This window comes from Corvus cornix, chromosome 4A (genome assembly GCF_000738735.6).
Source record: "Corvus cornix cornix isolate S_Up_H32 chromosome 4A, ASM73873v5, whole genome shotgun sequence".
NCBI classification, from domain to species: Eukaryota; Metazoa; Chordata; class Aves; order Passeriformes; family Corvidae; genus Corvus; species Corvus cornix.
Genome location: NC_047058.1, coordinates 11,324,830 through 11,349,899, shown reverse-complemented (window position 1 = coordinate 11,349,899; position 25,070 = coordinate 11,324,830). Strand labels below are relative to the sequence as shown.

Here is a 25,070-nt window from a genome sequence, read left to right as displayed (position 1 = left end):
GAGAGATGACCTTCGGAGATAAGGCTGAAACCAAGCAAAAATGCATTCTCTTCCTATTTCACATTGAGGCTGATTTTTATCAGAACACTTGGATGCATTTAGAAGTGGAGTTTAAGAACAGGGATGGACCTTCAAATGTACCTGTGTGACTCTAAACATTACCTGGCCAATTATTTTTTTTCCCCTGCTTGTTATATTCTAGTCTTTGACATGAAAGCTCAGAGTGATCAAGGTAGTTGAATGCCTTGTGTGCAGTCTGGGAGAGATATTTCTGGATGTGTAAGTATGAAAACTTTTTTAAAAACAGGATGCTTTAATGTAAATGAATCTTTATTTTTCAGAAATTTTTGTGCACATATAAAAACGTATTTCAGTCTATTATATTTCTGCAACAAATGAACTCAAAAGATTATTTTTATCCATTGCTCAGATATAGTCAGGTTCCCACTGAACCACAAAGCTGCTTAAGGACCTGCACACAGTCATTTGTATACAGGGCAAAAGTCTTGTTGGCTGTTTTGCTGTAAACAAAGCAAAGATCTCTTTGACTCAAACAATCCTCTCCCCCTCCGTGCAAATCACAGGCCACATGAGCTTACGGGTTTCCAGGCAAATCCAGCCTGCAGCTGAGGATCCAGGGCTGAGCAGAGCGCGTTGTCGGGCTGGGCACTGGCAGCCACTGTGTCTGTGTGTGCTCTGAACACGTCGTGCACTTCTCTGTGTGACTGTGCGTGCCACATGTGTGACCTTATCTTCCTCCAGCCCCTGCAAGGTGTATTTTCTCTACCTCACTTCATGGCTGCTGCCATATTGTTCTGTTAGGTCATGAAGTTCAGAACTGTTGAGGCAACTGGAGAAAAAAAGGGAAAAAAAAAAGAAAAGAAAAACAAGACTGTATTTCCCCAGAATTATATGGGATGTAATTCCTGCTGCTTGTAATAGATTTAATTAATAAAGGGTAATTTACCTGGCAATGCTGTACTCTTGTTTCCCATGCACTGGGTAGTGTCAAACTCAGAAGCACTCGGTCCTATTACTTTAAAAAAATAGAAAATCAATATGTAATAATAAGCAATACATATTACATGTTATTACATGCCTAAGTATGCCAGCTGATGCCTAATTATGTTTGATTATGTGTGATTTATTTTTTGACAGCAGTATGACATTATTTAGTTCTTATGATCAGGTAGGTGTCAGCCCATACAAATGTTTGGTAACTCCAGTTTCTAATGTTGGTGGTACAAAGGACTTGAACACACCTCATGTAATTTGAGCAGAGAGGCAAACATGGAAGATGAAGAGCCACTGATTCATCTTTTTGCTCAAGATGTGTCTCTGCGAATTCACATTGAGTGTTCTGTGTTGGAAAGAGCAGTGTGGCAGCTCATACAGCTTTCCTGAGAATTTGGCTATGAGAATTCTCTAACTGGCCAAAGGAATAAAAAAATATATTAGGAAGCTAAAACGATAAATGGCCCTGAAGTGCTTGTTACTACTCATAATTTTTGTGCCTTAGTTCCACATGGGATTTTAGAAAGTGATCTGCTTTGAAAGGGGCTGATTTTTTCTGCTGAGCACCATATGAAAGTCTAACTGTTCTAGCTGCTTTCCAGGCTTTGATTTGTTTTGGATTCTCATGACTGCTTAGTTTTTGAGGGTTAGGGAGGATGTATCCATGGCAAATAATGTGCTGGCTTCTGTAATATTGGCATTGCTGAAGATAGCTTAAATTTTGTTTGGGAGCTTAGATTAGTACTGAAAGACTGAGGCTTTTAAAAGGTCTGGTACCGGAGGCTTTCCTGGCCCTGCTCTGCAGCCTGGGCATGCTCAGATCCTAATCCCCTGTTAATCTCCTTTGATGGTCCTGAGCCAGTGCCAAAAGAATCACATGGATACAAGAGTTCTTAGAAATTTGTTAGGGACTGGCATATTGATAGTGTTAAAATACTTAATCATAAAGCAGTAACAAGAAGCCTTTAAGGTCCACCAAATTTTTAGTTTTCTAGAAGTTTGGAAGTGTTAGACTGCTTTGTTTTACCTACTGTGTTCAAATATATGAAGTTAATAAGAGAGCATTCTTCTAAAAGTGCCAAAGGGGTGGCCATGAAGGTTTTCAAATAAGCAGTACATCCTTACATGCAAAACTGTTTGAGTTCCATCCTGCGGTCTGCATGATTTTCCTTTAAAACGATATGCATCTGCACAACTGACTAAAGAGATATCTTAAACCCCACTATTTTAGCCCCTAAAATAATAAAAGATTTCCAATCAATTTCGTTTTTGAAAGGAAGCACAGGAACAGCTTTCTTTAAATTTATTTTCTATTGGTATGAATTTTTTGTGATTTTTCTTTTTCCTCTTGCCCCCAAATCCGTCTCATATTTCACAGACGAGGGAACAGAGTGATGGTGTGTCACATCCAGTTATATCAGTCGCTTTGGCAGTCATTACTGACACAGCTTAATGCAGTCTGACTGATGTAATCAGACATGATGTCTCTCACAGAATACTGTGTCACCCTGAGAAATATAAGAAGACACAGGTTTCAGAAAAACACAGTTAAGGGTTGTTTTACAAAACAAATAATAACCCATGGCATTGTGTCTGAAGACAGGCACCCAAAACATGTAGGTCCTTCTGGACAGAACAAGACCAGTGTGCTAAATTCATTTCCTTAGGGAGTATAAGGTTTTTTCAGCCCACTTGACTGAACTTCATTTATAAAGGAGTTAATGCAACTTTCTGCAATAGTAATTTCTCTTTCTGTTCCTCACCTAAAGCACAATGATGTCCATTTCAAAAAGGTATTTTGTGTGCTTCCCATTTTGGGATACCCAACTTGTGACCTCCTCAGTGCTTCTGGTTTCAGTGAGCTGATCTATCTCACATTTGGCTTTCACAATTGAGAATGTCCAAACAACTAGCCACAAAGAAGGACATTTTAACTTTGGAAGGCACTGTGTAGCATAAATGTCATAATTAGTTTCAATGTTGGGGTATTCACTGATGGCATTTTGAATTTATTTTACTATTCTCACAGTTCAGCTGCTGCCACTGAAGCACCCAGATGCAAACAAAGCTTGTATTCATACTTCCTGATGTGTAGTTAGAGCAGGGATCATTTCTCTGATCATTAAAGGCAGGTGCTCAATTGGACTTGATGATTTCACAAGTTTGAATTTATTGATCCAAATCTCAGCTTTAGTTTTCCTGACCTCTAGAACAGCATGTGAAATCTGAGGTCCACTGAAGTCAGTCCCAAGCTTCCCATTCACTTCAGCAGGGCAGGCTCAGACATGTGGAGCTCGCTTCAGGGACTCACTGAACTTGAAGTTGTTTGAAAAAAGTTGTCCAGTGGTTAAAGTGACAATTGGATGAGAAATACCAGTTGAAGTGTCTCTGAAGGATGTTGAGCCTGTTAAAAACCACCTATTATTATCACCTAAGCAAGCGAGAACTGAAAATTCCATTGAAATGGAAAAGATACTGATCAGTAACAATGAGAGAAACGCTTGTCTATACTTTGAGAAAGTGGCTGTAAGCCTTGATTTGGGATCCATCCGTATGACTAAAATGAAAGTAATAAACATTAATGTGATTCTGGACCCATAAATCCTACTGGAGACATCATCAAGCTGTAATTATAACACACATTTAAATTAATGAGTTGGATATAAATGTAGCTATCAAAACTGTTTGAAAAATATAGAACTTAATCTGTACTTGTCTCCATCTCCAGAAGTGTCTTTTAATGTCTGTTCTTAAAACAGCACTTTTAATTTGATTGGGGTTTTTCCGCTAAAAGTGAAAATGAATGCAAATAATTTGTGCTTTAAAATAGAAAAAACAAAAGAAAAGAACTATGCAGGAAAACAAATGTGTCTCTGTCTGCCTCTCTCTGTCACCAGCATTTTAATGATCACTTTACAACTTTGCTATCTCTGAACTTAGATCTGCTTCAGCTTCCTCAGCTTCATTTGCATTCAGCACTATTTTGCTGTTTTGGGAAGTATTGATTGAGAAAGCAATAGAAGAGTTTTTATACAATGTCTGTGGAAAATGTCTATGGAAATGTAGGAGTGTGGAGTTGCTCCGTACACGGAGCTGTTGATACCTCCACAAAAATATTAAGTCCCTATAAAGGTGTCATTGTCTGGTGTGTCCAATATATGCTGCTGTTTAATCTTTCTGGAGGGGGTAGCAGTTGAAATGTTTAACATGCTACATAATTTTAGATGAAAATTAATTAGCATGAGCAGGCAAGGCACCCTATGGTGTCACTGTTTAGTCAGTTTTCTATGGAGAATCACACTTTAATAGGAAAAACAGTATTGTGCTTTTTTTTTTTTTTTTAATGTTCTAAAGACATAATAAAAACAAGCAAATTAAAATTAGTAATGATGTCTCATCTTATCATATGTTTTCTTGCTTTCTATGCCATCCATTCTGCTGCCATTAGTGAAGGAAACCATGTGGAGGAAAAGATTAACAAAACCTAAGTGAAAAACCTCAGACAAATGCTATTTTCTTTTCCAGTGCAGGCACTGCCAATGCCTTCCTGGAAAAACTGCTTCTGAACCTTTCATCCATGCTTTTGGATGGTAGTACTGGAGAAATTTGTCTCAGCAATATAATTAGAATCACCTGGATGGAAGTGAGAGCTGTCAGGGGTGTTTTAAATGCTTCCAGTTTGGTGCTGTGTGGCAACATGATAGCTATATACAGCATTTTGAGTCTCTAACTTACTGAGATAACTGACCTAAAGGAAAGAGAGAAACAAGAGACTGCTTAAAAAAATTAATAAGAGCAACTCTTTGATAAATACAGTGACTGGAACAAATAGAGCAATGAAGCCTGTTCATATGTTAAATCTATGAAGAGGTAGTTGATGAGAAAGTTTAAAAGAATGATCACAGTGTGGCTAATCCAAAATGTGATCAGAGTTAAAATGTCTTGGTGATTCGTGTAGATAAGTATTTGACAGAAGTGTTGATTGGAATGACCTAATTATTTTAATCATTTTGGGGGGGAGGGGTTGTTTGGTTTTTCAATAAAGAAATCAGTTTACATAACTGCGGGCTTATGTGACCATTGTTTTACCTGTAGTGTCTCAGCCCTCCCTCTTCTCTTGAGTGTGTTCTGATCCATTTGTCATTTGGAGGTTTTATGAAGTGTGGCAGGGAAGAGCTGAATCTCTTGCATCACATCTGTTATGGGTCAGAGGCAAATAAAACCACCACCCAGGAACATGCTGCTAATGGGGAGGTAATATATAATACAATAAAAGACTTAGCTTTTCTTTCTCCATTCTTGGATAAATCTACACCAATATCTAATACTAATATTGCTTTAAGAGGCTGTAAAATTTTTCTTCAGTCATATCCACTGCAACTATGATTATGGTCTGTTCCATCTGCAAGGATATTTTCAGGTATATTTAGTTTTAAGCATGTGTGTAGCTTTTGCTGAATAACCATATTGCTTGCACATAAAGATGAAAGAACAGACTTAAAGTTGTGAAGCCTATCCTCCCCAATGCCAAAAAAATGGCATTTCAGGCTGGTTACTCCATAAATTAATGTTTGAGACTGTGTACAAATACCTTGCTCAATGATTTAATTAATAAATAATTGGATTGTTCATAAAACACTGAGGTGGCTAAGAGGTGTTTGGTTTTTTTTTTTCTTTTTAATTACAATGTTGTATTTTAATTATATATTGAATTTTCTCTTTTTTTCTTGAAAAAGGGTTTGGCTCTTCTCTTTCCAAAAAAGTACACCTTAGCACATGGGGTAAGGAACTCCTCAAGGTCTATATTTGCAATCTTAAAAATGTCTTTTCCTTCCATGTAGGAAAGTCTATGGTAGTTATTTGGTGTCAGAAATCTGTAACAGGATAACATATTCTAAAAAGAGAATATAAGGGTATTTTGCAGTGTAATTCACATTATTGATTTTTTGTAGGAATATGCTTTTGATTTCTCTTTGTATTCAGGGGCAAGTATTTATTTGATAAACACTTCCTGAGAATATCCAGCTTCCTATTACTAAAAGTGCTACATAGAATTACTGCAAACGAGGCAGGTGAGAGGTGCCAACTTTGCTTTGTTTACTTTCCCCACTGACAAGTGTTTCTGTGTACAGATAATGTAGAACATTGAGACTCTGTTTCCCTTAAGGGCATGACTTTTCAAACACAAACAGGGTAAAGAAAACATTCTAAGAAACAGAAAAGGCTTGGGTTTGCCTCCCTAAATTGCTAGGGGAGACTCCAGGCAGTTTGTGGTACCTGAAATAGCTTTTATTCTTTCTGCTTCTACTTGACAACGTTTGAAGCTGATGATGTCTCTTTAAATCTGCTGTCGCTTGTGCTGCCTGGGAACAGATGTGCTTCTCCTTATTTCTTGTGTTTGCCCTGCTATCAACTGGGATGAAGACAGGCAGGCAAAAGTAATTAATTTGCAATATTTCACGTTTTTCTTACAGATAGAGCAAGGACAATTTCAAATTAAAGCAGCTCTCCTTCTGCAAGAAAAACAGATATTTGCTTGTGTCACTTCAAATTTGTATTGGACTATATTTTATTGTTGAGAAGTGTCATGTTGCTACACTGAATAGTGCAACACGGGCTGACCTACTTCAATGTTGAAATGCTGATTCACCTGTCAACATTTCTGAGCAAATGGAAATATTTGTTCTTGTCTTCAAATGGAAGTACAAAACAGAGCAGATATTTGCAGGCATGAGTAAATCTCAGTGGACCAAGTTTACGATATATATTGTAAACTCCTAATTTCATCAAGATTGTTTTTAATTTAAAGATGGTAGACCAGAAAGCTGTGATCAATAACATAAAAATTCGTGACCATGTTGGAGTATGTCACATTCGTAGTTAATATCTACTGCCTGTATTTCATGAGAATATTTGAAACATTCTATTATAAAGGTTAATATTTAGTATAAAGATATTCTGAAACTTCTGCATGTAATCGTTAATAACAGAAAAAGCAGTTCAGCTCCTGAGCTAGAGGGCACATCTTTAAGTAGCCTATAAAAGGAGACAACATGTCCAAGCATTTGTTATGTAGGTGTCTTTTCAGAGCATTCAATTTCTCTACTGAAAGAACTCCCCAAATTTTTATTAGCCATCTGTTTATAGTAGGTGTGTACTTGGGGTTTTTTTTCCATTTCACTGTAATTATTACTCTGGCAACAAGAACAAGTTGAAATTGTGGCTTGTCTCCTGGACATTCTGCTTTCATTACATATGGTTCTCTCCATTAAAATACAGACCAGTTGCTCAAGCCACCTTAAGGGGAAAGCACTCGGCATGCTGCTCCCAAAATTAGGCATGCAGGCACATTAACAGGAGCAGTAATTGCGTGCATTATTTGCTGGCGGGAGCACTGACTGTGTACATAAATTTTCAAATTATTGTACTGGCTGCAACTCATTGCTAGTGAGCATCCACTGCCACCTCCTTTCCTACGAAATGAAATATCCTTTGTAGGTAACTATTTATGTTTATACTTAGGGTTTATAATGACTAATGACAAATGTTTTCATGTTTGCTGTTCTGAATTGCATGCCATATGTGTTGGCCTGACCTTTGAATGAACAACGTGATGGGTGCTGCTTAGAAAATATGGAACAGAGTGGATTATGTATAGATTTTATACAGCAAAGGAAAAATGGAGGAGGGGAATCCACTTAGTTCCTGAGGAGCAGGATCCGTTCTAGACACAAAGCCATTCTAAGAAATATTTTGATTACGTCTGATCACAGCAGGATTTTTCCTGTTGCTGCTGTCCTTTTTTTCTGGGACCCATATGCCCATGAATGGAGGGTTGGGGGCTGCTTTCCTCTTCTGATTAAGGAATTAAGAGGCAGTTCTGCCAAAGCTACTCTTGCAGCTGACTGGTACTCAGAGGGCCATTCTAATATGTTGCTATCCAAAGGGTGTTCCTGTGCAGGAAATGAAGCTGTGCCCTATGCTGTGCCTAGAACCTTAACTACAAATGGAGAAGAACATTCATGTTGCACAAAGGTACTGAGATATGACTGATCTCAGCCTTATAAGGCACCTCTGGGATTGTGTCTTGTTGAGAGAGAACTTTTAGGAATTCCTCTCTTCAGTTTTATCCCATCTTAATGAATGCTGATTTACTCAAGGTCATGAAGGACAAGACAGTGCTCCATTCTTTCATGTGTATGTACAGAACTTCCTCAGCTTTTTAAAGTGAATAGAAGTTGGTTCTTCAACAAAGAATGGAAGAAGGAAACTCAGAATTAATTGCTGAAAAATTGTTTCTTCTGTTTCAGCCCTATTTTTAGATACTGCTCAAGAATGCTTGTGAGATTTTTCTGCCGCTCATCTCAGCTACTCGCCACTGAGTTAATTATTACCCATTTAAAATTCTGTGTAGTTCAAATAATTTCCATCTCCGTTCCTCTCCCTTTCTTTCTTTTTCACTAACACTTAGAATATTTATATTTCTATGGCTTTCAGATACTTAAGTTGTGGTATCAAGCATGTACTCTCAATTATCTGTCAGAATTAATGAGCAAGTTTACCCACAAGTGTCTCATTTTTCACTGTGTACAAAATAAGCAAGAAGGGCATATTTTGGAATCTATAGGCTGCTGTAGGTATAACATTATTTTGATGTATGGCACAGCCTCCTTAATGAGATCGTTGCAGGAGTGTTTTGCATGTGGCAGATGTGTAAGATGCAGATGATTTTTGTAGCTGACAGCAGCCATCACACTGACTCATACAACGTTTGTGCTGTAAATTTTCTCTGAGCAGCAGACATATCAGCAGTATCTCTTGCATATCTAAATATTATATTGTGCACATTTTCACCTGTATTCAAGCAGTGCTATGGCCTAGTTTGTTTTATCCTTGGGAAGCAATATTTTAATGCTTGTGTTTTCCTGTTTTCCATACAGTAACATTGAGAAAAATGTATTATTTCCTTGCAAATAAAAGATTGTTGCCAAAGATGAAACATTTACAGTCTTCATGTAAACTTGCAGGTCTGTTCCTGATTTATAGTTTGGATCAGGCCTGGGCTGGGCAAATGCCCTGGAGCCCTGCTGTATTCAAAACAGCAGCGTGGGCTAAAATAAACTTGGAGAACCTGGGCTTTTTTCACCTAGCCCTTGGTGCTTTTTGAAAATCAGTCTTTTTAAGAAGTTACAACTTGAACATTCAGCATCTCATTATTATTATTATATAAAATCTTGAGCTTGAGCTTGATGGACCCATTATCACTCTTTGCATAGACAGACTTCAATTTGAATAGTGTCTCCTCCACAGTATCTTTATAGGATTTAGGTTTTTTACATGGATCCTTTCTGTTGTTTGCTTTTATTTCTCTTAAAATAGGTGAACTGAAGCATGACTTTTTGAACAAAAGATAAACCAATTTCTTTTTTGCTGTTAAACAAAATTATTGTGTTCAGTTTTAGGGTGTGTATCATACATTCAGAGGAGCACCAAAAGATAGTAACAGGTATTTGCTGTGTAATGCAATTACATATCTCTATAACGTCCCACAAAATTTATTTCATGGTACTTTCAGGGGAATTTCATCTTGTCTCAGAAAACTCATAACCTTCAAACAACCATGAAAACAGTGGGATATTGTTCAATGCTCTCTGACATCGCTGTCAGCTCCAAAAAAAGCTTAAAAATTTTTTTGGGTTTCTGGTTTGCTCCTTCTTCATCCCCACCTTGCCTTGTAAAGCTGATATATGATCAGCCTTTGGTGTCAAAATATACCTGAGGTTTGAATGTTACTCTTGATTTAGAAGGCTTGTACACAGGAAAAATAGGTGTGACTCTAGCTGTATACTGTCAGTAATTCCATTTGAATGTATTTGAGAATTCCTTCAAACACAATACTTTTTAAGCCTAATAATATATTGCAAGGTATAGTTCCTAAATTTCTGTTAGGACGATGTTTCTACCAATCTCTTCCATTAGGACTCATGTAGAGCACTTTATTTCTCAGAAGTCAAGCTCTATGTTTAATGTTTTCTTTAATAGACTACCCCAATCTCACAGCTTTTTAGTGTCTAATGAAATATAACTGTGTAGTGAAACTGATTAAGTTGAAAATAGCGTTTTTTTGTAATGAGGAAGGAGCATAAAAATGATTTGGGACGAAGATACTGATTAGATTTTAAAGGCAAAATCTGAATAATGAGATCTGCCAAATTGATAAGTGATGTCTCGATGCAATTTTAATGAACACAAGCCCTTTTCTGAGCTCAAGGAATGTTAGATTAATAGTAAGTTATTTTCAGGATTTAAGGATTTTGTTTACCTTGGAGAGTACATTAGTTACAGAGGTGACACCTGCATATTTTGTAGACTGGTCTTACCTTTTCCAGCAATTAAATCATGGCCTTCGGAAGCTGAGGGCTAAAACACTTATTAACTTCTGGGAGGTGAGGATTTTGCTCTGAAGCTTCATATTAATATAAGTTGTTGGGGAATATATAGAAAATGAAGGTAATATGATGAAGGAAGGACTCTGAGAATTGTTAAAGAAAAACCTGCAAACAGAAAGAAAAGTAGACTTTCCTGACATAGCACAGGCTGAACAACCAGTCTAAATTGGAAGCTGTTTTCATATTTCTCCTTAAGTTTAGTTCTTGTACTTTTGTGTTCTTTATCAAGCCATGTATATGATTAAACAGTGAGGTTAACCTGAAAGTTGCTCTGTTTGGGGAATTCAGTGTTATCATGACAGCATCCTCCTTCAAGGAGGATGGTAATCCTGCTGCACAGTGTCAGCAAACACAGCTCTGGAGTCATCCTGGAACTCGGTTGCCACAGCAACGTGGTCCCTACTACAAGCAAAGGAAGCAAAACACATGGGAGAAATATTGTGCTACTCCAAGAAATCTCAAGATTTCCAGAACAATAACACTCCAAATTCCAATTTCCCACCTCAGAAATGCTAATCAAGCTGTTTACTGTATATATTGGGAAATCATGAAAGTTAATGTGAAAATAAGACCCCTTTCCTGGTGAACTACCAGAGATATGAATGAAGATTTACTAGCTTAAAGCTAGGAAGTTGAAAACTGAATTGTTTATGCCTCAGTCTGGATAGTTTTCTATCCTATGGACAAAACATTTAAGAATACACTTGACATTTTCTGTATCAGAAGTTACTGAGAATTCCTCCTTTGAGTTACTTGTGGACATAGGGCACATTTTTTTCTCTCACTGCTGTGAACCTACTTCTGTGTCTATAAAAAAGTAGTGCTAGCCAGATTATCCTTCTGTTGTGTTTTGAAAGATATTTTAACCTTGAAAAAACCAAACCTTATTGTGAAAATAAGTATTTCCTATAGAAAATAAATTCTTTTTATAATTTGCAAGAAATTTTCAACTGTTGGGATTTCAGGTTGTTTTGTTTCAATGATTTTTTTTTTCTGGAAAGAAACCTGGCAGTACCAGATAGAGCTGATTTCTGATAAATTAGAGATTTTCTTTTTTAATAAGGCATTATTAAGCTTAAAAACAAAAAAGTGATTGGCCTTTTAAATGCATAGAGACTGTTGCTTTTACAGACAGACTGGAACCAGGACCTGGGTTTGCTAATGGGGGTCCAGGGCAGGAGCTCTGACAGTGTCATGTTTGAATGTTACTTTTCAGCTGTAGGTCCCTGAACTGCTGCCAGAGTGCTGCAACCATGGTATCAGGTGGCTTCCAATTTGTGTATAGGCCTCTGCTGGGTATGGGATAGCCTTAGTATAATAAAAATTAGTTATTAATAAATACACCTATTTTAAATTTAAAATATGCTATTAATAAATACACTTCTTTTAAAATAGGATATTGACACAAGGGGCATGTTCTTGACAAGTAGGGGACAAACTTTCATACACTCTGATCCAGGGTGCAAATTATGCAGGAGAAATAGTCATGTTGGTAGAAGGCTTAGGAGAACTTGGAGGCAAACAGCTGCTGTCCTCGATTACTTCTCTAAGAATTTCATCTTCACACAGTCAGCAAGTTTGATCTTTTCCTTTCATAAAACATATTTTACTTTCTGACTGAGAGCAGGTGATGAAATTGAGGTATATAATTAAATTTAAGAAAATATAACTGCTACGACTCTAATCAGAGAGAATCCATACCTGGCAAATTTATAACATATTTTGAATTAGGTTATCTAAGGTAAGTTTCAATCTTCTATTTTTGAGCACAGCTCTTTAAACACAGCATTTCTAATGGTGGATGTAAAGACAGTGTTGGTCATCTTTGTGGTGGAGTTAAGCTCATTGAATTGGGTTTCTTCCCACATGACCCATGAGAATGTTTCATAATAGGTGCAAAACCATTTTCTCTTACCACAAGCAAAAGTATTTCAAATTTTATGTTGAATGACTTCCTAAATGTTCATGTTAAAACTGCCATTCCATTATTTTTTTTTTAATGGAGAAGTAAGAGCCAAATCAGCAGTGATTAATTTAATTCCATCATTTTTTTAGGTTGTTTTCAAAACTATAAATAGTCCATATAACTGATTATAGCATAGTAAAGAATATACCACTTCTGAACACCATGGAATATTATAATTTTTAAATTTGGTGAAAAATTCAAGAATATTTTCAAATTTGATTTGAAAAGAAAAATGGTAAAAACTTGATCAAAACTGTAAAATGCATATAGAGTAGCTGAGTGAGAATAACCCTGGCTATGTGATTAAACAGAAATATGAAATAAATGGAGCACTGAAAGGTCAATTGTAGAGACAAATTACTAGCTCCACCAGCAGTTTCATGTCTTATAGTTTGTTGCTCAGGTTAAAATGATATATATTCTATATATGTCTAAGCTGACCTCTAGGAAATTGCATTGGAAATAGGCCCGAGAAAAATTGATGGGGAGATGGTGGTTAAATAGAGTTGTTTGGTGGTTTGAAACACAAAAAAAAAATTGCAAATAATCTAATGTATCACTTCAGACTTACAGAATTTGACCTACAAAATAAGTTTCAAATTTGTTAATTTGACCTTTTAGATTCTATTGGGGTTTTTTTTGGAAATAGTTTAGGCAATATATTATTAAAGTTCTTAAGATAAGCCTTTCACTTAAAAGTTATCACGTTGTTCTTAAAAAGGTTAAAAAGGAAGAGCCTGGGAGCTACTGGCCAGTCAGCCTCCCCTCAGTCCCTGGGAGGATCAGGGAGCAGATCCCCACAGATGCTCTGTAAGGCACAGGGAGGTGACTGAAGACAACCAGCACGGGTTCACCAAGGGCAAGGCCATTGACCTTCCCTGTGACCTTCCCTGATGGAGTGACCACGTCAGTGGACAAGGGAAGGGCTGTGGATGTCTACCTGCAGTTCTGTGCGGCCTTTGACATGGTCCCCCACAACATCCTTCTCTCTGAAGTGATGTGGATTTGATGGATGGACTGTTTGGTGGGTAAGGAATTGCTTGCATCAGAGGGCAGTGGTCCATTGCTTAATGTTTGTATGGAGATGGGTAACGAGTGGTGTCCCTGAGGGGTCCATACTGGTACCGGGACCCTTTAATGTCTTCATCAGTGCTACAGTCAGTGGGACTGAGCACACCCTCAGCAAGTTTGCAGACAACACCCAGCTGTGTGGGGCAGCTGACACACCTGAAGGACAGGATGCCATCCAGAGGGACCCGACAAGCTCAGGACATGGCCCATAGCAATCCCATTGACAAGAGCAAACACAAGGCGCTGCACCAGGGCTGAGGCTACTCCCAGTGTCAGTCCAGGCTGGGGATGAAGAGATGGAGAGCAGCCCTGCCCAGAAGGATGTGGGGGTGCTGCTGGGTGAGAGGCTGGACATGAACCGGCGACAGGCACTCACAGTGCAGAGAGCCAAACGTGTCCTGGGCTGCATCAGAGCCCCGTGGGCAGCAGGGGAGAGAGGGGATTCTGCCCCTCTGCTCCGCTCTGGTGAGACCCCACCTGCAGCGCTGCATCCAGCTCTGGGGTCCCCAGCACAGGAAGGATGTGAACCTGTTGGTGCAGGTCCAGAGGAAGGTGACAAAAAGTATCAAAGGGCTGGAACACCTCTCTGATGAGGAAAGGCTGAGAGAGTTGGGGCTGCTTAGCCTGGAGGAGAGAAGGCCCTGGGGAAATCTTGTTGTGGTCTTTCATTATTGAAATAGGGCTTATAATAAAGATAGGATGCATATTGTGCAAGGACAATGTAATGATTTTAAACTAAAAGAAGGTAGATTCACACTAGATATTAGGAAGAAATTTTTTACAAAGAGGGTGGTGAGGCCCTGGCACATGTTGCCCAGAGGGGTGGTAGATGCCCCACCCCTGTACCATTCAAGGCCAGGCTGGATGAGGCCCTGAGTAATGTGAAATAGTTGAAGATGTCCCTGCCCAAGGCAGGGTTGTTGGAATAAATGACCTTTAAAAGTGTCTTCTGACCAAAATCATTCTATGATTTTTGGACCCCTCTGGCCTAGCTTTTTGTAAGAGGTGATGCTGATGGATTTCCTTGGTTGGGGCAAAAGCAATTTTTATTCCATATTTTGTGGCCTCTTAGCACCTGTAATGGAAGCAAGACCACAAGAACTACTCAAACAAGAGTCAGGTTTAGGTCACTAAAAGCAAATGTGGTGCAAGAGTCATTCAGTTTTTATTTTCTTTTAATAATCTCTGGTATTGCCTAAAGATTCACCCAAAAATCTCAGTAGGGAACAGTCTTGATCTGAGACCTGTAGCTTTTTTATATGGCTTTACGGAAGTGTATGCAGGAGCAGTCACACAAATATTATTTCAGTGAATAAATTTTTTTTATTATTCAATAGCAAGAAGACAGGTATCACTTGGTAAAACAGGCAAGTGATACTCTTGTCTTCCTGAGACTGACTGAAATTAAGGAAAGGAAAAGCCAATTCATACACCTGATGTTTTCTAGTTGTTACCAGGAGAACACATGCTACAACTTGACATCTTAGTGAAAGCCTTGATTTTTTTTTTGCCTACCAAATAAGCTCATCTAAGTTATGATGACTGAAATAGACACTTCTCACATCCTGTTTATTGAATTCATTTTCCCTACATTGTCTGTGGATGCTTTCTGGTGTAGATGAACCCATATTCTATTTCTTCACCAACATGGGAAACTGAAATAAAGCATTCAGAATGCTTATCTGGTTGTTTTTTTTCCCCTGATCCTTAGTATGATGTTTGTTAGATGAAGTAATGAACGTTCTGTCTACTTGAAATCAGTGCCAGCTTTAAGACAATATTCTTTGCAATGTTTTTCAGCTGTTCTGAATATATTTATTTCTCACAGCATGAAAAATAGAGTATTCTAATGCATTTGAAAAAAATAATGCAGTGATGCAAATGGAAACAAAGCTTCATTTTTTTTCCTGTGTAGAAGAAAATTGCAAAGTAGCCTTATTCACAGTTCCCAGGCAAGCATTATGTGTTAATAACTACCTTTATTCATTTTTCAATATCTTGCAGCCTAGTTAATCTGTGTTGTATAAACACATTAATGCAAGAAAATCCCTTTTCAGACAATATATTGACCTTCAAAATTTGTGTAAACTGATGTTTCCGAAGCCCAATTTCAAATCTAGTAATTAATGGGCACAATCCTTGTTATCCTGAAGCAGAGAAGAGGACTTTGATGTTGCAGCTGGACGGGTGCACATCACATGGAGTTCTAGTAGGTTTAGCCTGGTAGAACACAGAACTGATTATTTTTCTTCTTGGCATTTTCTTAGTGGAAAAAAATAGTTCTGCTATAGAATTTTTCTTTATAGTGTGTCTTGCTTTTATACAGTTTCTCTGTTGTTCCTAAATATTTGCTATATTTCACTGTTCATAAAAGCAAGTAGTTTTAATATGGAGGGCTATCCAGGAGTGGAGGCTACTGCAGAGTCTGGAGGGTCACAAATATCATTAATACTTCGAAAAGCAATACTTTTAAATGTTGAAGTCATTGTATTAGAACACTGACTTGCATTTACTTTAAAATGACTGCTTTGAATACATCTGCTATATTTGGAGCCCTGTTGCAAGTCCAACTTATTTTTCAGATTTGAATAAAATTCTCTTCATCTGTTGTCTTATTTACAGCAGAATAGCCCTGCCACAGTCTTCAGCTGAGCTTGCAGGACATGGAGAGAGGCTTCACTGAGTCTTCACAAAGGAAAGAATTTTCAAATTCATGAGTAGGTGAGTTTAAAAGAAGCAACTGCAGCAAGATTTTGCTATGAATCTTCTGGTCTCAGGTATGGTATCAGATTAAAGTCTGGGAAAAATGTAGGCAGAAAACAACAGTAAATTATTAGAGCTAAGAATTTAATCAATAGTGTGTTCCTTGTAGACTGGTTTGTACAGAACTCACATTTTTAAAAGTAACTTCTGAATAAAATTTTATATGCAGATTATGTGTATGCATACAAGTCATTGTGAGCAAAGACAACCTACTCAAAATATGCTGTGAGAAAACTGGTTTGGTCTCATAGGTCAGCAAGTAAGTTTTTCTACACCAAAGGAATGACTTCTTTCAGAGCCAAATTTATAATACCAGCAAAATGATTAACTAAAGATTCACTTTCTGGGTATATTTTAGCAATGCTGTAGAGTTCCTCTTAACTGACTTCTGATCTAGAAATGTATTAAAAATTAAGCTGAGCAGCGTTAAGACAAACTGATAATTAGATTCAGGAGTTTAGCTGAACATTCAAAGAAGCATTTCTTTGCTTATAGTGTTTGGAAGTAATCTCAATATTCATTGCTAATAAAGTACAAATATTTTGGGCTTATTCTAAATTCCAAATAGGAAAGGTGCCACAGAAGGATTGGTTTTCGAGTCAGTGTAATTTCCACAGCTGACCTTTGTTCCAGGCATTTTAGTAATATCATATGAATGTCTAGGCACTGCCCATTGCTCCTTGGGAGAGAATTCTCCACAAGTTAGATGCTCTTCTTTCTGTCTGTACACCTCTGCAATCTATTTTGGACTGGGACAGCCCTCTGTCATGAGAATAATAGTTTGTGCTGGACGAATGGACTGATGTTTCTGTTTTACAAGAAAAAATAAACATACTGAAAACATATACATTACTTTCCCTGGAAAGGTCATCAGTGCCACAGAATGCAGCTGGAAATCTCAGTAAATTGACTTAATGGTGCATACAAAATTTTAGATTGTTTCCCAGTTCCAAGAGTTTACCCTTGGATAAAACAAGTATTTGCAGTAATTTTCATATAATGGGGGAGGGGAGAGGGGAGGGAGGTGTTTGAGTTTTAGTTAATTTCGGTTTAGAACAGACAAAATTTTACTGGGAAAAAAAGACATAGCAAAATAAAAAAAGACATAATGAAATGAAACTAGTGCTGCAGAAAAGTGGGCTCTAGATTTAATTTTAGAAGTGAAGGAATTTGCTTCAGGAGAGAATTGAATATGACCATAATTCCTGTCAATTCTGTAACTTCTTCAAGAGTGAGTATACGGTTGCAATAACAGACCTCAAATTACAGGGAGTACTTCAGTCAATAAAAAAAGTCAGATTATGGTGAAATTGTAGACAATTATGCTCCATATTGACTTCAGTTTAATTTGTTTTCACTGCACAGTTCATCTTTCCCTCCTTTAGCTTCTTTTTCTACACTCTCTTTGCTTAATGTGTGTTTACAAGGGTGGATTTTGGGTTAATAGAGTGACAGAAATAAAAGGACATCTCATTCACTGGCTAACTGGTAGTGCCTGAAGCCATATCTAATTTTACATAACTTATATGAAGCTCTGGCTGCCTTGTCCCTTACCATTGAAACCAAAGCCGTGCTGTACCTCTGGTTTGATTTAGATGTTGCTTTTTCCTGTTGGAAGTGTGCATTAATGATGGTAGATGCGTGAGCACTGCACACATCCAGCGAGTGGGGCATCAGCAACAAAAAGAAAAATAAGTTGTCATTGCTTCAGAACCAATTCTAGATAAATGCTACTTCACTACTTAATTTTCTGTGTCCTCTTAATCAGTAATGTTGGCAAATATTAGCTAATTTTTATTCTTCTTTTCCTGTATTGCTTCTTTTCACTTAACAAGAAGATGACTTTTCAAGGTAAAATTAATTTTCTTAGCCTTGGTGCCCAAAGTATCAAAAAAAGGAGGTTCTGAGAAAGACGACAGCCTAACACTGCTGATGGAGATGCTTTGTCCTATCTTCTGGCAGCCTGTGATGTGTCAGACCTATCAGGATGTTCATGACTTTCTCAATGAAATTGTTCACAGTAGCGGAAAGGCAGACAAGTGTGTGCGTGCATCAGTTTCAGAGAATTTTTCAGAGAATTCAGTACAGAATTCACAAGGTGTAAAAGACTAACTCAGCTGCTTTGGTGCTGACTACACAATGTAGAAACTATTCTGTTGTCTTGGCAAGCACCAGTTTAACTGTGGCCTTTTCTGTTCTCCTTTCCTTGCCAAATGTTCATTTTTTGTTGAGTTACATGCTCATGTGCTAAGCTCCATCAGGCAAAGACTGATTTTATTTAGAGAAAAGATTGTGTGTTTGCATAGAACGTGTCAACAGGAAAGCTGAATTCTAAAGAGCAATAAAGGCCTCACAGTTGTCACCGTGAAGATCAAGGGCAAGCATAAATATAGGTCCTGGAACACACCCTGATAGAAAAGGAGGAAAGACTTGAAATAACAGAAGGTGGCACTGAATACTGGGGTGATAAATATGACAGCTGCTATGCTCCTAAGGCCAGGATGAAAACATGTATAAAATCTGTATGATTCAATGGAGAAGTGTATATACGGATAGGTTTATCAAACAATATTTTTATATGCAATGCTATTTAAATAATTTGCTTTGCAGTAAAACCAGTAGAAGTAAAGAAGTTGGACCCTGTTTTATAAAATTTCATATATTTAGTAACTTAGGTTCAAGCATCCTGTCCCGTTACCTTCCTCATAAATGGTATCTAGACTTTTCATTTATGAGCATATTGGAAATAGTACAGACAAAAGGATCAATCACAGTGTTGTTTTGCTATGATCAATAGAAGACCTCTGTGACAGTAAGCTGGGAAATGGCTTTCGGAACAGCTTATTTGTCTAGAGTAAAATGCTTCCATGGCTGTGCTAACTGTAGAGAATATAATTCAACCCTTCTTTTCCCTATAAGGAGCAGACTGCTGCAGCCCTCTGATCTGACCCTCGGCTGTTGACTTCCCCGTTAGAGTCCCGTGAGCGCACCACGCTTCGACAGAACGCACACAATGTGCAGCTATCCATTTCCAGGACAGGCACTGTCTCTGGTGCATTTAGTGAATAGCATTATTGAGATCCCAGTTCTGACTAAGCCCTTTGACTGTAGCTCTTCTGCCTGTTTATTATAAGCACTGAATGCTAAAGTAACAACATGATAAAACAATCAGAAGCCTCCCCAAATAGGTAAATAGATAATTCTACCAATATATTTTAAATCTGCTAAAAGAAAGAGAACCAGCTATTTTAGTGTTACTTTGGGGTCTACATTAGACCCACTAGTTACGTTTTGAGGGGTGCCTACACAAACTATGTCTTTATGTGTGTGTACACATACACTGATATTAATATGAGGAAAAACGTGTCAGGTTTGGAAAATACCACCTTACACTTCAGGCCAATTTATGGAACATCTGATTTATCAACAGATGCAATTTTAACAGTAGGTTTATACCATAGTATTCAAGAGACTGTCAAATTTGGGAAATTGCAGAATAATAATAATTACTATAACAACAGGGATATTTCAAAAAAAGGTCTTTTTTTTTTTTTTCCTAAGAAACAGCTGCACCTGGAGCTTTACTTACCAAATAAAAATTTCTCTCTTTATTTTCAAACAGTTTTCAATTTTCTGTAGCATTGTGTATTTTTAATTAACTCCCTGAATTGTGATTATTTTTCCTGAAGTTCAAGCAGTGAAGGTCCAATGTAATCATAACGATGACTTTGCTCACTCAAGAGCTGTTTATAAGGTACAAGTAATTTTTTTTTTTATCTAGTAAAGCAACGCTGATTGACTAACAGATGCCTTAAGCTAGAAGTTCTTCATGCCTTCTTGCATTTTTAGTGAGTGCTTTTGTTATTAGGAAGAAAATAACAAGATTAGGACCATGTTAAATTGTTACAACAAGGCCTGAAAAACAGTCCTTAAAACCAAAATTCTATTGTACACCTCTTCCAAATCCCAGTTTAATTTGACATTTTTCTTCAGGAGGAAATTGCCATTTGCCAAACACCTGAGTTATGAAGCATAAGAACTCTCACATCGTCTTCAGCACTTTGGGAATTTTGCCTTTCAGTGCATTTGTTTTCTTAGCAAAATTATGCTTTAGGAGAAGTTATATTATAGATACATCTAATGACAACTTTGTAAAGAGCAAGTTCATTAATTTCAAACACACAGAATAGATTTTTAAATTAGGTAGCACACAGGACAGACACACAAATTTAAATTAGGACTTACACAGACCAGTCCAGACATTATTTTTCCTGGCAATTTGTGAATGATGGACTTTATTGTACCAGTTCTTTAGAATTATGTCTCCCAGAAGTTGAGTAAAAAATATTCTAAAAAATATTGCTCACATTTTCTTCTTTTACTTTAAGTGTTCTGTAAAAATGCTATCACTGAGCAATTGCTCTAGAACTCCTTCACTGTTCACTTACTGAGGGAAGTAGGACTTTAATATAAAGTTGATCAAGTCAGTAACTTGTACTAAATAAGCAACATGGCTTTATTCCATGTATGGAGTGGAATATGTTCCAGATAACACCAGGAGAAGCTACTATTCAGTGATTTCATACAACATATGTAGGCGTCGATTAGAGATACGCTTTCTTTAACACTATCATATTATGACAACTTAATTTCCTGCTGAGTATGAATAATTTTACTGTGAAATAATTTATCACCAATATTAATTCAGATGTTCTCAAATCAGTTGGCTATATTATTTAAATCCTACAGTTTTTTACTTTTTTTAAGTCAAAGTACTCTCATTAATATCATATTCTTTTAGAATAAGTGCCATGTTCCCCACTTTTAGAAATAAAACAGTTCACAGTCAAAATGAATCTTTATTGCCAATTTTACTAGGAAATTTTAAAAAAGACAATCATTCTGTCAGTAACTGTGTAGTCAAGAGGCAGAAGATCATGAAGTGGATCTAAAGCTTCCATTTCCTTAAAAATAATTCTCTGACCCCAATCTAGAATCCAGAGCTAAAAAAACCCCCCCAAAAATCAAACTTTTTCATGTATAATTTTGGCTGTATCATACTATAATACTCACTGCATTGAGCCTTTCAGCCCTAATTGTCCTTAAGGAGCATTGTGAAGTTTAATTATTTTTGTTTTGGAAAATAATTTAAATACAACAGTGATGAGCACTCTAGAAAAACACACAGCAAAATTAATTATGACATCTACAGCTCACAATTTGAATTTTGTAGAGTAAATATCAGAGTGTGCATCTACTCATTATCCTGCTTGTGCCTGTGTTTGTTAAACCACAGAGCTTCATCCATAAATAAATGAGGGCAGTGTTAATGCCAGTAAAGGAATGCTAATTCTGTCCCCTCTAATCTTTTACCTGCACTTAGCTTTTTGTTTCAGGGAAAAACACAAATTAATGCCAATGAAGGCAACCCAGCGCCAGAAAGGTAGAGTACATTCCTGAACCAATTATCATGAGGATCTGAATGTAAAATTTAAGCTCCTGTTAGCAATGCCATAAATTCTTCTTGCACTGCAAAATTCTGACATAACCATCTGTTTTCAAATTGTTTGGAGTCCTCATCTAATGTTAAATGAGTTGATATGAGAGCAGTATCCATTTCTTTCCTTACCTGTATTTGTAACTCCAGAACAGTTATCTCACTGCCATGTATTTCTAACCTGTTGATCTTCTGATTGCATGATGGTTTTGGCTGCATTTTGAGCTTTGTACAAGAAGACATTCTCAGGAGGAGGAATGTTAATGGACTTAGCTGGAGCTCCTTCAAGCAGCTGCTCACTTTGATCTTTAAAGTGAATCATCACAGCTCAGAGACGATCAGTGAACAAGGCTTAGAGAGGTTTGACTGATCTAAGCACAGCCTGCATGGTAATGAGCTCCTTGTTGGGATTACCTGGAACTTTGTGCTGCTTACAAAGTTAAGAAAGCATTTTGGCATCTCAGGTGTTTGTGCTTAGCTCCCAAAGTTATTTTTTTTCTTTTGCTATTGTTTTGCTATTGCTTTGAAGATTCCAGTCTTTAAACATTACAATTTCATTGCCTATTACCCTACTGTTCCTATAGGCTTGTTGCATTGGGGTGTGCATTGCATAGCCAGAGGCCTTTGGGTGATAAACATTTGAATTTCAGCTCATTTCTCATTATATATTCCATTACTTTTATGTTATCCCTAACATGACTTTGATGCAAAATTTGTGATGTTTTTGTTTAGGACTTTTAGTATACCAGTTATTGAATATGCTGTTGTAAAATCAGTGGAGGGAAGTTAGAAATGTTACTACAAACAATTGAATAGCCATTGCCTGGAGCCTAAAATCAAGAATCTAAATGTTCAATGATATGATGAACAGAATGAATTATAATTCATAGACTGTGGAGGGGAGATTTTTTCCTATTCTGAACTAGGCTGAATGTTTTTGGCCCCTTTAAAAAAATACCATTAAACCAAAGTTGAAGGATGTTATCAGCACTTTTTAGCAAACCATAGCATTTAAATGCCACAGATGATTTTTTTTTTTTTAATATTTTAGTTTACTAATCATGCAATGGGAGATGAGGAGAAATATATAACTCAGTATTTACTGAGTTACATTCACCCATTGCTCAAAATGTTCAGCTTCAGTTATTATTTTTGGATCCTCACAGCCAACAGTTGCTTATGCCGTGAAGTCATCTTAGCTGATCAGCACACAGATGGATGACCAAAGTTGTCCTGCATTTCTGTTTATCATAGCATAACCCTTTTCAGTAAAGAGAACAGGCTGTTTAAGAATACAGTTGGATAGATCATCAAATTCTCAACATTAGGATAAGCAAACCTAAACCATTAAGTGCAATTATGTGATTTTGTCTTGAATTAAAAACAAACCAAAAACAAACAAACAAACAAAACCCCATCAAAACAAAAAACCCCCCAAAAAAGAAAACCCAAAACCCCCAACAACCCAACCCCCCCACTCTGTTAACTGTTTTACAGATTTTAGTTCTAGGTCATGGATAGCAGTTCAAAACAGGACTGCAAAAACCAAAATGCATTTGGTAGAATTTTAAAGATCTTTTACAGAACATTGAGCTCAATCTTCAAACACACTTTTATTTTGTGAGACTGTAGCCTTTGTTTTCTCTTCCTAGAACTGGAAGACACATAAATGTTTTGACTGCAGTTCATGAAGGAAGAAAAAAACCCACAGCATTTTTGTAAACAGGAACTGCAAATTTGCTAGGAATTATTATTAAAAACTCTTGAATTCATTGTAGTTAGTAGCATAGGTGAACTGAGATGCAGTTTTCCTATTTTTCTTCTATTTTTTTACAACACATTTCAGGCTTTTATGACATGTTTCTTGCAGTTCAAACTAGCTGTAAGACTGGAGGATAAATCATTTTGAATGCAGGAAAAAACCCCACCTTTTATTATAATGTATGGAATAAAATCTCTGTTCTAACTCTCACTGAAGTTTTCCTGTCTGTCCCAGGAGACTATTGCTCAATTTACAGAACAGTGAACCAGCATTTGAGGCTGGGCTTATGTACAGCTTTCTCTGCCATTTATTCCTGCTCTGCAGAACAGATTATTAATCTTCCTTTCCCTTATAAAGGACTTTTGAACCTACTGATAACTGTGAAATTATTAATATGCATATTATTACTTCCTTCTCATTTGAAATTCTTTTTGTCACCAGAATGGAAATCTGTTCTCTAAAATGAACATGCTTGTTTCTAGAAATGTTTTTTAAAACTGAGAGCTAAGGAAAATTGCTGAAGATAGACAGAGTGCCTGGTTAGCATTTGCACACTCTGTATTAGTCCTGCTGAGAGAGGATTTTGAAATTGTTATTCTTGGGATTTTGCCACTGCAATGCTTTATGGAACATGGTGGCATTCTGGCTAGTGGCATCCTCTCTGTGGAGCCCAAGGAAATATTCACAACAGGTGAATAAGGCCCCGTCTGCTTCGGCATCCCAGCTCAGACATGGGTAACAATGAATGCACATGAGAAGATGACGCCTGTGGTAATTCTGATGGATGATTTCATGGCTTCTGAGGAAAAAGGACTACTTGAGTCCAGGATAGGCTTTTTGGTTTTAAGAGCCTGTAAGATTTTTATTTTATTAATGCTTTCCAAAGTTTGTGAATTCATGCTGGTTTATAGCATTCATTATATATCTCATGTCAGGGAGTTCCACAGTCCATCTTTGCATTAAGTGAAGAGCTGCCTACCTGATTTTGATTTGAAACTCCACCTGTGAATTTGTATTTGAGGGTTTCTTGTTATTGCAATGGAAGAGACAGCTAACCGATTTTTCTTTCACCATTTTCATGCCTGTCATGGTTTTTTAGTTGGCTCCTGTTTGATGTTTTTCTAGTTTGGGAGTGCTAGTCTGTGTATCTTCTTTCTGTGGAAGTAACTTGGTTATCTTTAATAATTTTTGTCAAAGTCTATTTCAAATTCTACTAAAATGCTTTTTCTCAGATGAAAAGACCAGCATTCCACATAACAATCACGATGTGGACACAATGCAAACTTTACCCAGTAGTATTACATTTTCTGAGGTTTTCCTATGATTATAATTCCGAAGCTACTGAACTGATATGTTCATAAGGCTATGATTTTAACCTAAGATCTCTGTTGTCTCTGGCAGCAGCTGTCTCAGAATCAATTCCTGGGTACATAAAGTGAAAACTGTTTGGGGTTTTTTTGTTTGTTTTTTTTTTGCCAAGTTCATTACTTTATATCTGTTTGGTTTGAATGTCATCTGCCATTTTATCTTCAATCACTCAGTGCCACA

The 25,070-nt window shown here is 37.1% G+C and overlaps 1 protein-coding gene across 1 annotated transcript in view; it reads left to right on the top strand.

Annotated features, from left to right (window-relative positions):
• Positions 1-25,070, top strand: part of TENM1 (teneurin transmembrane protein 1) — a 761,089-nt gene that overhangs the window by 50,974 nt on the left and 685,045 nt on the right. Inside the window, exon 2 of the mRNA XM_010407691.4 lies at positions 16,123-16,221. The gene's annotated coding sequence lies outside the window, so the exon portion shown is untranslated. The remainder of the gene's footprint in view (positions 1-16,122; positions 16,222-25,070) is intronic.